The sequence below is a fragment of the Drosophila rhopaloa genome, unplaced genomic scaffold (assembly GCF_018152115.1).
Source record: "Drosophila rhopaloa isolate 14029-0021.01 unplaced genomic scaffold, ASM1815211v1 contig_2, whole genome shotgun sequence".
Classification (NCBI taxonomy): domain Eukaryota; kingdom Metazoa; phylum Arthropoda; class Insecta; order Diptera; family Drosophilidae; genus Drosophila; species Drosophila rhopaloa.
The window spans coordinates 24,631,805-24,644,465 of NW_025335083.1; positions in this window are offsets into that span (position 1 = coordinate 24,631,805).

Below are 12,661 nucleotides of genomic sequence, written 5' to 3' on the forward strand. Positions count from 1 at the left end.
TCGGTATTATAATAATCAAAATGATAATAGCAGCTCTAATTATTTAAAAGGCATTCCTCCGTTTCCGATACTTTGGGGCACTTAACACAGTTAAATAGTTAAAATAACACATGAAATAGTAATGCATCAAAGTTTAGGAGAAATTGGGAAATAACTGCAAATGATAAGGGGTATATATAATATCTCAAAGCAAAGATTTCAATTGTAAATTATTTTAGCTACGTGTAAGGTAAACCAATGCAGCTTCAATTATAGAAAAATAATTTATTTACGTATACGTGATTTTGAGGTACGTATACTTGATATGTGAGGGCAGATTTCGTTACTCATTTTCGAGATAATGGAACTTATTTAAATGAATAAATGGCAAAATGTTATATATATGTTGGATGTACATATTATAATGAAGAAATATTATTATTTTATTTTTTTTTAGCAATTTAAATTGAAATGTTGGAACAGAAATAGTCTTAATTTATTAAGTAGAGGATTAATAAATCATGAAAACCGTTTCGGTTGAAGTGTATTCCACACTTTAATTACAATCTTCTCCCTCACCTTTCCGGCTCAACCACTTCAATAATAACAATCCCAGTAACCTCAAAAAACATTCAATGTCATGCAGACTAAATCTGAATGGTCCAATGAGTTTGGTTGCCTGATAACAATTTGCCTCGCTTACTTTGCGTTTATTTGTGTTTGCAGCTGTAATTGCTGCACGTTGTTGCAACCGATTTGCCGGACAAAAGGCTTATGAAAAGCCGCAGCCTAAGTCCGCGTCTTCAACTTCAACTCGGGGTCCAACAAAAGAGGCCCATAAAGTTACCGGCTTCATTCATTTGGCGGCCTTAGCCCTCAAGTTCATTGTGGCCATCAGTCCATTCAGTTAATGCACACTGGTCCTAAATTTATAATAAAAGCAAATACAATTTCGTACCCAGAAAATGATTTAAAATGAAGATATATAACCTAACATTATGAAGTACTCAATAAATCAAACATCTAAGCTAAAACAAAATGCTGATTCTATTATTTGTCTAAATTATTCTTGTTACTTTGGGGAATCAAAAATTTAGTTTTGAAGTTTTTTTTAACAGTTATTTTAAATACAATCTAGAATACTGACAATTAAAGCCCATAAGTCTACAGTTTTAAGCTACATTTTATGGTTTTGTTTGGTTAAAGATTATATTCTACTCTGCTTGAACAGAGAAACCAATGTGCAATGGTTAAATGAGGTCCCAGCTGAGCTTGGACTTTGCCTTTTCTTTTTTGGGTCCTCTCCTTTGGCATTTTTTCTTTAACTTTATCTCTGGCTTTTAGTTTTGCTGTTTTTCATGGTGGCATAGTTAGAAGGCGTTTGGCGTTTGGTTCGTTTGCACAATCTGGTGTCGGTCGTCAAGGTCGTCAAAGATGCAGTGGCCAAAATGGCAGAAGCGAAAAAAACCACATCTCTTTACGTAAATCAAAAGCGTCACCAGCACCGACCGACCAAGTTGGCCAAGACTCACTTGAAGCGAATACAACGAGCTGGGGCAATTGCATAAGGCGCGCGTGCAAACACGATTTGGCGTTGGGGCCACCTTTTTGTCTCACTCCCCGGCAAACATCTTCTTCATCTGCTTTAAGCCAACGGAAATGCAGTCCGTTTATGCGCAAGCCATAACGGGAATAGAGTTAAATATAAGCTTAGGGAATTTATTTGAGAGTTTTTACCATCTTTTGTTTCCCAAACTAATAAAGATTAAGAAAATCGTAAACCTTTTTAAAGTTTTTTTTATATTTATATTTTATTTTTAAAGGCTTAAACAAGTAAGTTTATAACATTAGGAATTAATTAAGAATTTAAAAGATGAAATACAATGTTGGGTTTTTGCTATCCTTTTTCATATAAAAGTTTGAAAATAAAATTTATTTATTACGCTTTTGTAATGAATTCGCAAAACTTGCAGCGCATAAACATTATCCGTGCCATATTAATATTCATATCGCAGACCGAAAACATTCGTGCGAGCATAAATCATCAACGACTATGCTTGCCGCTTGCAGATATATTTCAACCTTTTTTGGATTGGAGACTAAATGCAATAGCTCAAACAAAAGATGGAAAAAGACAATGGTTGAACTGAAAACAATAACATGAGTCAGCAATTGCAGCAAAAGGTAGAAATATTATAAAAGTTGAAGGCAATTAACAAAAAAAATGTTAAAAACACGAAAACAATTTTTTTAGAATCAATTTAATATTGTTTGCTACCAAATAAATTTGAATACTCCAGCCAATGCTTAAATAAAAACAATTGCAGTCTCTTAAAGCATTTGATTTTGTTTTTAAAGTAAACGAAAATTTAGTTTTTTTGTCAGAATATTAAAAAAAGGACCATATCTTGGCAAAGAGATTTTTGAAACTTTATTCTTTCATTATTCTAGAAAGCCAGTTTGCAGTTTTTGTTCACAATTTTCTGATAAAAACGTAAACAAACAAAGAGAAAAAAAAATTTTTTTCTTTTTTAGGAAAATCCAATAAGCACTTTAATCAAAGCCAAACAAAAAGTCTCGTGGCTTTATTTCACCTTTTTCAGCGAAACAGAGAAACCTCCATAGGGCTTAGAAAAACAAAAACAGCACAATAATAAAGGGAAAAAAATGGCAATAAAAAAATTGTCAACTTCTGGCCAGCTGAACACGGTCTATTCCCCAGGGGGCTTACAACGCCACGAAATTTAATTTGAGTGCACTGGGTATAACCATTTCTTTTTTGTACCTGCGGCTAGGCGAATGTAAGAATAAACTCAAATGGATTATGAGTGGAGAACGTGCCGAAGGCATTGAACCCAGGGAAAAGTGCATTGACAATGGATTGAAGTGGAGATAAGCAACTTAACTACCCGAAAAGTGTCTCTAAAAATGTGTCTATTACCATATTTTTATGTTCTGAATGTAAGACCCTTTTTATTTAATTCGGACTTAGTATAAAAAACTCAATACAACATACTTTAATCCTATAAATATAAAATGTACACTATTATTCCAATTATTTTAGGAAATTTGCCACTTTCAACTCTTAGCTTGAAACTAACACAATGTCAGTTTAATAAAATTCAATTGTCATTAGCAGTTTAGTGGGTGATATTCGCGGAGCAATTAAATTGCAGTTTACGCCATCGGTAATGTACAATTAAAATTCACTTAGGCCGCGAGAAATGGGGTGATGCCATTGAAGTTCAAAAGCCAGAAATTGCATGATTTATGGCCATGCTGCGATGATTATAATGATAATAATGCTGTCATTATGATTTTAATGACTTACAAACGAAAGTGTTTCTTCAGGGTCTCCGGTTTGGGTCTCTTAAAATGGTTTCACTCGCGATTTTATCTCTCTATTATTTCCCTCCTTCAGCATATTTATATGCTGACAACTCCGTTTGCGATTCCCTGAATTGTCATGCCTAATTTATAATGCCGGAGTTCCGAGTCTTTTCCTTTGTTGTCATTTTGACCAAATATGGCGTGGCCAAAAGAAAGAAATCAAAACAAAAATAATAAATAATAATAGAGTGTGAGGGAGACCCGTTAACCATGTTACAAACAATATGTATTTGCATGCAGCCATTGCATAATTTATCTAATTGAATATTTAAGCTTTTAGCGTTGCCAAATTTATCGTGCAAATTATTTATTTTATGCAAGCTTATTAATACATACTAAAAACGGTTGTTAGCTCATTAGTTTTGCGGCAGGCCAAAAGCCAAATTTATTTTTAAATATTTAAATTGATTAAAACAATGTTATTTATAAACAAATGTATTATTTAATGATACAAAGTGTTTTTATTATGCTTGGTTTAATTTTCTAATGCAGTTTGGCTCGTGGTGATGTTTGAGTATTTTAAATACATAAGAGTTCATTTGCCTCCTGCTATTTTCCATTTATTTTTACACCTGGAGTTCATCTAACTTTAACCCACATTAGCATAGCCCTAAAATAAATTTCCATATCAGTGACAGAGATCCAGGTAATTATGACGCAGCGTTAACCTGCTGGCTATCTTAATTTTGATCATTATTAGACTAGAGTTTCTTAAACCCAACTTTTCCTTCTTTGCTTTTTCTTATGTATTTACTAACTTCTGTCTGCCCTTTTTATATCATTTTCTTTCATTCTCCACGCCTCGCTAATTTCATATTAAAATCAATAAACTCTAGTAAAAAACGCTACACCCAAGACCTTAGAGAAAAAAGTGTTTCCAAAATCATCTAAAATGCAGCAAACTGGTTGTCCCCCGCACCCTCCTTTTCCTCACTTTGTAGCCAAGTTCAACCTGTGAGCCATTTTAATATTCGACTCCTCTACAAATGCTCGTTCTGTGTGCACTCTCGTTCTCATTCAGTATTCATTAAATATTTCCATCGACTGCATACTACATTTAATACTCTTGAAGAAGGCAGTTTGGCTTTTGTCACTCCTAAAATATGGAATATAAATTAGGTAAAAACAGTGCAGTAAATTATAAATTTTTAATAAATTGAAATAAAATGACATTCTTTAAATTTTATGTACGAATAACACAATTCAAACTTGTATTCTCTGTTGAAAACGTTACTACTGCTACTTATTATTATTATATAAAAAACCTTTATTAAATTTAATTTAGAATTAAGGGTATTTAGTGACACAACGATTGTTAAACCATTTCGATTTCTGATTATTTTGTTGTACATTTTGTTTCCCTTCTCTACCTTTCTTCACGTGCTCTTCAGTGAGGTGTTCGGTCATTTAGTTTGCCCATTTTATTGTCTATTCCAGGTGGATACAATCAACTTTCGAGTTTCTTCTTGTTCTTTCGGCTACCCCGACCCTCCGCCATCCAAAATTTCTTCCATCCCGCCGGGGGTTCTACACACACCTTGGTGAGTTGAAACAAAATGCATATTGAATTTGAATTTGATTAGGAATGTCGGTTGACACACATTTTGGCATTGTTAATTTATGCACATGGCGAGCGGTCGTCAGCTGATTGGCTCCAGGTGGGTGGGGCTGGTTGGCGAAAGGGGAACACCTTTAAATGGAGTAATTACCACTGAAAGGTGGGCAAAGGTTTCCCCTTCGCCAATCCCCCACTTGCTGTTCGCACAAGAAATGGGTGAATGGCTCAAAGTGGGCAGTGGCCAAGAGTGAGTGGCGTTCGAAATGCGGGTGTCGGTTTTGTCTGTTTGGTTGCACTGCCAGAAAATGTGGAGTTAAAAGGGAGTGCCTTAAAATGTGAGTGTTTCTTGATAAGTAACTCTTTTTATTTAGAGTTTTTTATTTAGTTTGGTTACTATTAATAGTGCAGGTGCCGAAAACAACTGTAAAAAGAACTCAAGAAAAATAGACAATTTTTATAACTATAAGAAAAGTGACCTAAAACCTGCACTTCTAAGCGCATAACTTTTATTACAGAAATCCAATTTCAAAGTGGAATACTTCTAAATGATTGTGGTTTAATTCTCTAAAAAACTGCATTTTCAGTTTGTTTTGTAATATTGGGTCGATTTTTCATCATTTTTACCCCTTTCCAAATTTTCGAAAAATGGCTTTGCAGAAAAGTGTCCTAAAACCTGCACTTCTAAGCCCATAACTTTTCTTACATGCATCCGATTCCAAAGTGACATACATCTAAATGATTGTGGTTTAATTCTTTAAAAAACTGTATACTCAGTTTGGTTTGCAATTTTGGGTCGATTTTTCATCATTTTTACAGTGTTACCCCTTTCCAAATTTTCGAAAAATGGCCTTCCGAAAAGTGACCTAAAACCTGCACTTCTAAGCCCATAACTTTTCTTACAGACATCCGATTCCAAAGTGGCTCACATCTAAATGATTCTGGTTTAATTCTCTAAAAAACTGTATACTCAGTTTGGTTTGCAATTTTGGGTCGATTTTTCATCATTTTTACAGTGTTACCCCTTTCCAAATTTTTAAAAAATGGCCTTGCAGAAAAGTGACCTAAAACCTGCACTTCTAAGGCCATAACTTTTCTTGCATACATTCGATTTCGAAGTGGCATACCTCAAAATGATCGTGGCTTAATTCTCTAAAAAACTGTATATTCAGTTTGGCTTGTAATTTTGGGTCGGTTTTTCGTCATTTTTTTAATGCTAACCCCTTTCCAAATTTCCAAAAAATGACTTTGCAAAAAAAGGGTCAACAAAGTGCATTTTTGAGCCCATAACTTTTCTTGCAGACATCCGATTTCAAAGTGGCATACTTCTAAATGGTCGTGGCTCAATTCTCTAAAAAACTGTAAACTTAGTTTGGTTTGTAATTTTCGGTCGGTTTTTCGCCATCCATTTCAAATGATTTCAAAGTGGAATGATTGATTTAATTTTCTAAAAATCTGAACTTTAAATGATTATAACAGCTAATTAAAATTCCAAAAGAAGTAGATAGTATTTGAATCTATAAGATTCTTATGTGTACAGTTTTTTTCTGCAAGTGTAGCGGTGGGTAAACGTGTTTGGCATGAGCCAAAACCGTGCGGCCGAAGCATCACAAGTGCCAAAGTAAGCACTGCCCAGTTGGAAGCCCTCCGCCTCCACCTCCGCCCCCTCCGAAAATACTCCCTCAGCCGTAGAGCCCCACTCGTAACGCTCGAGTTAAGTCGGTCGGTAAAGAAACTCTTTTGCCCAGCCGGGCATATCAACAGTTGGCTCCCCAACTCTGCGGCATTAGACCCGACTTCTGGCGTTTTATAACACCCTGCAGGGCACCGAGGAGTCCATTGTCTAACGTGGTATATAACCATCCTATTATGTTACCATTGACAACTCGATCCCCGGGATAATCACTGTATTGTCAAATTGCTTTCGCCCGCTGCAAATTACTCAATTGAAATCAATTTCAAAGCCAGTCGGCTGACAACTATATGTTTATCTATGAATTTAGATTGTTTTTAATCACACTTAATACATTATTTTCACTGTCATCCAATTACTTGGGTTTATTTGTGGACCATTCTGCTTAAATGAATCATGATTTCCATTATTGAACTGCTCGGTCTACTGCCACTCTTAATTAAACAGTCGAACGCAACAGCTGAAAAGTTATTTAACTGCGATATCCTGTCACTCTCCGCCGATTATCCTTTTAATGCAGTAATTTCTGCATGCATTTATCCTTAATGGATTGTGCGTGTGCACGGCCTTATGTCTTCGCACTCTTATACTCGCCGATGCATGACCGCTACGCCCGTATAAGAGTTCGCTGAGCCGAGCTCGAGCAACTTGTTCGACGTTGAGCTGGCAACAAGTTTTGGCCATTGTTATTTTTGTAAAAAAAAATCGTTTATAAAATATTTTAGCACTTTATATCTTACAAACTCTAATAGCACCGTATAATGTATAATAAATTTAAAACGAAATACTTTTCTACAATTTCCTTCCACCTTTTTTAAAAATAAATTATGATGATAATTAGAATAACTATAATTATAAGCAGGACTTAAAAAATATATTTCTTCACTTACATTATACATAATTTCTGTACATTTTCAAAAACGTGTTTAACAATTCTTATAAAAGTAATTTAAGCACTTAGCAAGCACTGGAACTTTAAAAAACTGTTCATTCAGTTTTATTTATTTTTATTTAATTGCTTAAGTTAAAGTTTTTCCTGCCTTGGCCCATTTTGAAGAGCTTCTCTCCTCAGAAATAATGGCACTTATTCCGCGGAACGCTTCCGCTATAACAACCAACACACTCTGAAGCATTCGGCCAACAATTAGTAAGCGTTTGCAAATTGCTCAACACTGGCCCAACATCTTGAGGCACCAAGAAGTTTTAGTTCAGCAAAAAGTCAGTCAAGCTGAAGCAATCAGCAACACAGAAAAAAATTTAGTATAAATGAATCTTTTAAATAAATAAATTCTACAATAGATTATGTAATTATTTATGCTATTAATTATGCTGAGTTAAATAGTTGGAATTGACCAGATTCATGTTTCATGGGCTGCCAATATAATTTTTTTTTCGATGTAATAAAATGTTGCGCCTGTAATTATTTAAGAAGCATCATTTTATTATTATAATATGGAATAATATTTTATTTTCCTATAATCAGGCTACATATTGATTTTTTGTGTGTACCAACCACTACCACTCGAGATGCAATGCATGAGCAGATCTTCCCGTTAATGAGCAGATGAGATGAGAGTTGGCCAAGAAGCGGCTTCGAGATTGCGGATTATTAAAAATCAGCAAACAAAAAATGCAGTAAAAACTGAAGAAAACCCAACACGAAAAGTGATACATTTTCCCAGCTGCATTTATCGCTCAAATCGTTTACGGAGCAAACACTCACTCATCAGAAAAAAACCCCGCATACGTTGCAATAATTAAAACTTGGTTAAAATATAACGGGCAGAGGGGGCAGCGGCGGGGGTACAATGCATCATCGTGTTGATGTTGCGATGCGAAACGACCGCACCTAATTGGTTTTGCATGAGTTAGTTGCTGCTGTTTATACGGCGAAGTGGGCGAAAGGGCGGAGGGGGCGGGGCCCAAGTTGCCAACACATTTGGGGCATAAGTGGCAAAACCAAAAAAACAAGGTATCGAAACGTGAAAAGTAATGCCACTTTGACCGGTGTCAATTTGTCCAAAGCAGGGATAAGTAAATTATCTAACAAGTGTTACATTTAAACGAAAAAGTTTGGAAAAACCATAGTTTAAGGATGATAATTAAAATGTTCATGTCATAGGAAATTGAAGAATAACTTACTTAAGCTTTAGATTTATGCAATCCTTTGTTAAACAGTTGCGACTATGCTTTCAAATAAACAAAGTATTAAAAAACGGGGCTTAAATTGATACCGATTCTAAGGCTGTGGTTAAGGATTCTTTCATTGAAATAGTATAATTTTACTTACTGTTACTAATCACTTAAGCTATCTAAATATGCCTGATATTCCGTGTAAGCTTAAGTTTAATTAGGCATTGTAAAGGGGTTTTGAAAACCTTTTCAGCTCTTTAACATCTCCATATCACTCTTATCAAATCGAATGCAATCGGATGAGGCAGAAAGGCAAACACAAAGCTAAATAGTGCCTTTCAGTTGTTGCACAAATGCAAATCGCGCATTTTCGCATGTTTTTCAAACAAACATGCCATATCATGATGTTTGGACACCTTTGCATCCCTTCCTCCTGATAATAGTATGACATAATTAAAGCCCGACACATGTTTGGCTTTCTTTTCAGCGCTGTGGTCAGCTGTCATCCTGTCCATTTGTCCACCTGTCCAGTTGTCCACCTGTTCACCTGTTCACCTGACCACCCCACGCTGACATGTCACGACACTTCGTGGGAAACTGATGATGGGACATCAGGAATGGGTAGGTATGCACATTTTAAATGGAATTTTATGTATGCTTCATTTTAGCATACATCTGTAAATATAAACATAAGGAAAATCACTCTGTAAAGTAAAGAGAAAAAATCCAAATCAAATGAATCAATTTTCAGTTACAATTTGTATTTAAAATGGTGCTAAAAAGTGCTAACAGTTTCCTTCAGCGATTTTCCTAAATTGTATTGTATAAAGTTATATTTTAATTTATAAAAATAAAAGAACATTTTTTGAAAATTAGGAACCTATGCCACATTTATGGCTTTTTAATCTTTGCCTAGATTTATTTGAGGTTTATAATACTTATAGAATCAAATTTTTGGCTTATAGTGCCACTTACTTATACAAAAATGTTTTAACTTTTCTTTTATCATCAGTTTTCAATTTTTAAGTAATCGGCTAGCAAATTTTTAAATTACAATATACTAAATGTGTTCAGTCAAATTCAATTTAGGAAAAATTTATTGATATACTTTATTTGCATCTATTTATTTTTGTTGTTCTCTTCCGAAAAGGTGTTAAATAAAATGTTTTTGCTTAACCTTGTTTATAGCCAGGCCATAACTCGGCTGATTAAAGATGTTGGGCTGCTGGTTTATCTGCAAGGGTATATAAAACTCTTAAGAAACAGTTGATTTCTTTCTTTTTTATTGCATATATGTATTTATTTTTCATTCACACGCTCGCTCACACATCATGGACTCCCACATGGCTACATTTTAATATTTCTCCCAGATGAGGAGCCAGGATGCAGGATGTGCAGGAGCTGGTGAGGCATCGGCCATATTTCACAATTTATTGTGCTTGTCAATTGCAAGAAGGCAAAAAATACTACCATGCCATATGCATACTCGCACTCGCACTTGAATACGAAGAGTTTAGGGGGAAGTTCGCAAATTTATTCTACTGGAAATATTGCATTTTGATATCTCGCATACAACTTGATGTCTGCAAATCATCGGAGCTGCAAGTGGTTCGCTTTGTGTCTGTTTGCTTTTGGCCTTGCCATCGAATGGGTAAACCGAATGTCCCGGTTCACAAAATGCAGCAATTAGAATTTATTGGAATTATATTGGGCTTAAATATATAAAAATGTTCTGTTAAAAGTTAGTCATTTTGTGGCAGAAATTGAGCTCAGCTCTCAAATTCGATTTAAGTGGATTTAATATTTCAAAGCTCTTTGATTGTCACCTATTGACATCTGATACCTCTTCCATCTATTATTTTAACAAAAAGCGTTTCATCCAAAACCAAATATGGTTTATACCTGTAAATGAATACGCCATAATCACATACAAATGATGGTAAATCCATATGCATATCTACACACTTGACATTCAACTCTGCCATGACCCCAGATAAAAAAAGAAAAAAATAGAGGAGGAAAAATAAAAACAACTTTAAGGGCAGGTTGAGTTGACTTGGCAGATGGCTTGTAAGTGGCTTTTTGACTTGGCCATTAACGCAAACTTGACACATTGATGACAACGTTGTTATTGGCGCTATTGCCACGGTTATTGTTTTTGCAATCACTGGTGTCTGTCACCTAACACTTGGCTATATCTGTGGATAATGTGGGTATAGACATGGCACGGCGTAACATTAGATTTATGATAAGTCACGATTTCAGCTGGCGGGTGGTAAATTGTTTCAAGCATAAGAAAAAAAGGCAAAATACGAATTTTTTACGCAATCGAAGTGCATTTTGGCAGACAGTTGGTGCTCATCAGCCAGCCAATTAAGTTGTTTAATTGAATTTCAAGTAGAAAGTGCCGAGCAAACCGAACGAGATGAAGAAGACACCGCAAAACAATTTAGCAAACGAGCAGGAAAACGCAACGAATAATTGTGCTGCACTTCTTCAATTCGTCCAGAAATTGTAATTTTCTAAAAAAAAAAAATATATATACGTGTATAGTTACCACAGTTTCTCATTGAATTAAATGTTGTTCCCAAAAGCAGTTTAAGCTTCAGAACCAATTAAATAAAGTTTACATGCAGGAAAATATAAAATAATATTCATTTTTAAAAAACCTTTTTGTAGTCTAACTAGAAATAATTGCCATCCTGTCCTACATTGAATTTTATAAGTGTTTTTCCGTTAAAGGTCTTAACTATAATATTCTTACTTTCTCCATTGTTGCTGAATATTTTGCTGCTTGCATTTCCCGTAAAATGTATTTCCATTTGCTCTGTCTAGCCCGACTTTTCGCTTTTCCCCTTGAGGGAGTTTTCCAGAGAACCTCCCTGCACTTCACATAATTTCAATGGACCGCATTTACGTTTGGCTCGGTTTATCTCTCTTTCCTCTGAATATCCGACGGCGCCGACATTGCCGTGACAATGCCGAACTTATACACACACATATCACCCGTAGACAGGAGGAGCGGGAGACCCTACACCTTAAGAAAAATATACTATATAATATAAATATGATACAAATATATTGAAAACATGTTTCTGAATGAGATATTTAACCTTAGTCTGCAATGTTTTAACAAAATGCTATTAGAAAATATTACTTACATTTATGAAAGTCAAAGTGCTTAATAATCAAACACTCCTTTAAAATGTAATATATTCTTTTTCATGAAAGTGAGCATTTAATACTAAAAATAATACAATTTTATATTAGATTCAAACTTGATTATACTTTAATTTACTTTTGCGAAACCTTGTAAAATTATTTTTCTCTGTGTAGTAAGACTTTGAGCAGGGAACTCGTGAAGAACGACCGTCATCGATGCTCGCAATTTGTGGCTTTCGCCACGCTTAATGCCAATCTCGGTGAGGAGTGCCACCGCCCAATCACCGCCCCGTGGAAAGCACCACCCATTTCAGCACCCAATCGGATCCCCCCTCCGCTCCACTCCCCTCCCCACACCCATTCTTGTGCTATCTGGCCGCATTACAATTCACTGACATAATGCAAAAATCGCAGCAAGTCAGGCGCAACTCGTTGATAGGCGTGTTCTGCAATTTCTGTCTGATTGGGAAAAAGGACCTGGGGAAAAGGGGGTATATTGTATTGTGGCAGAAAGGATTCAAGGAATCCCCGAATGGAGAGCAAGCTAATTAAAGTTTGCGTGGGTATTCCCAAAAATACCTACCAGTTCTAGTTCGGCAGCTGTGACATTAATTATGCTATAATGGTGCACTTTTAAGTATAGTTTAAATTTATGACTAGAAATACTTAAAACAAAATTTTATGTGACTGAGTAAACCGGTTCAGTAATTATTAGTTGTTTAAGACTACAAATTCTCCTAACAAGCTCT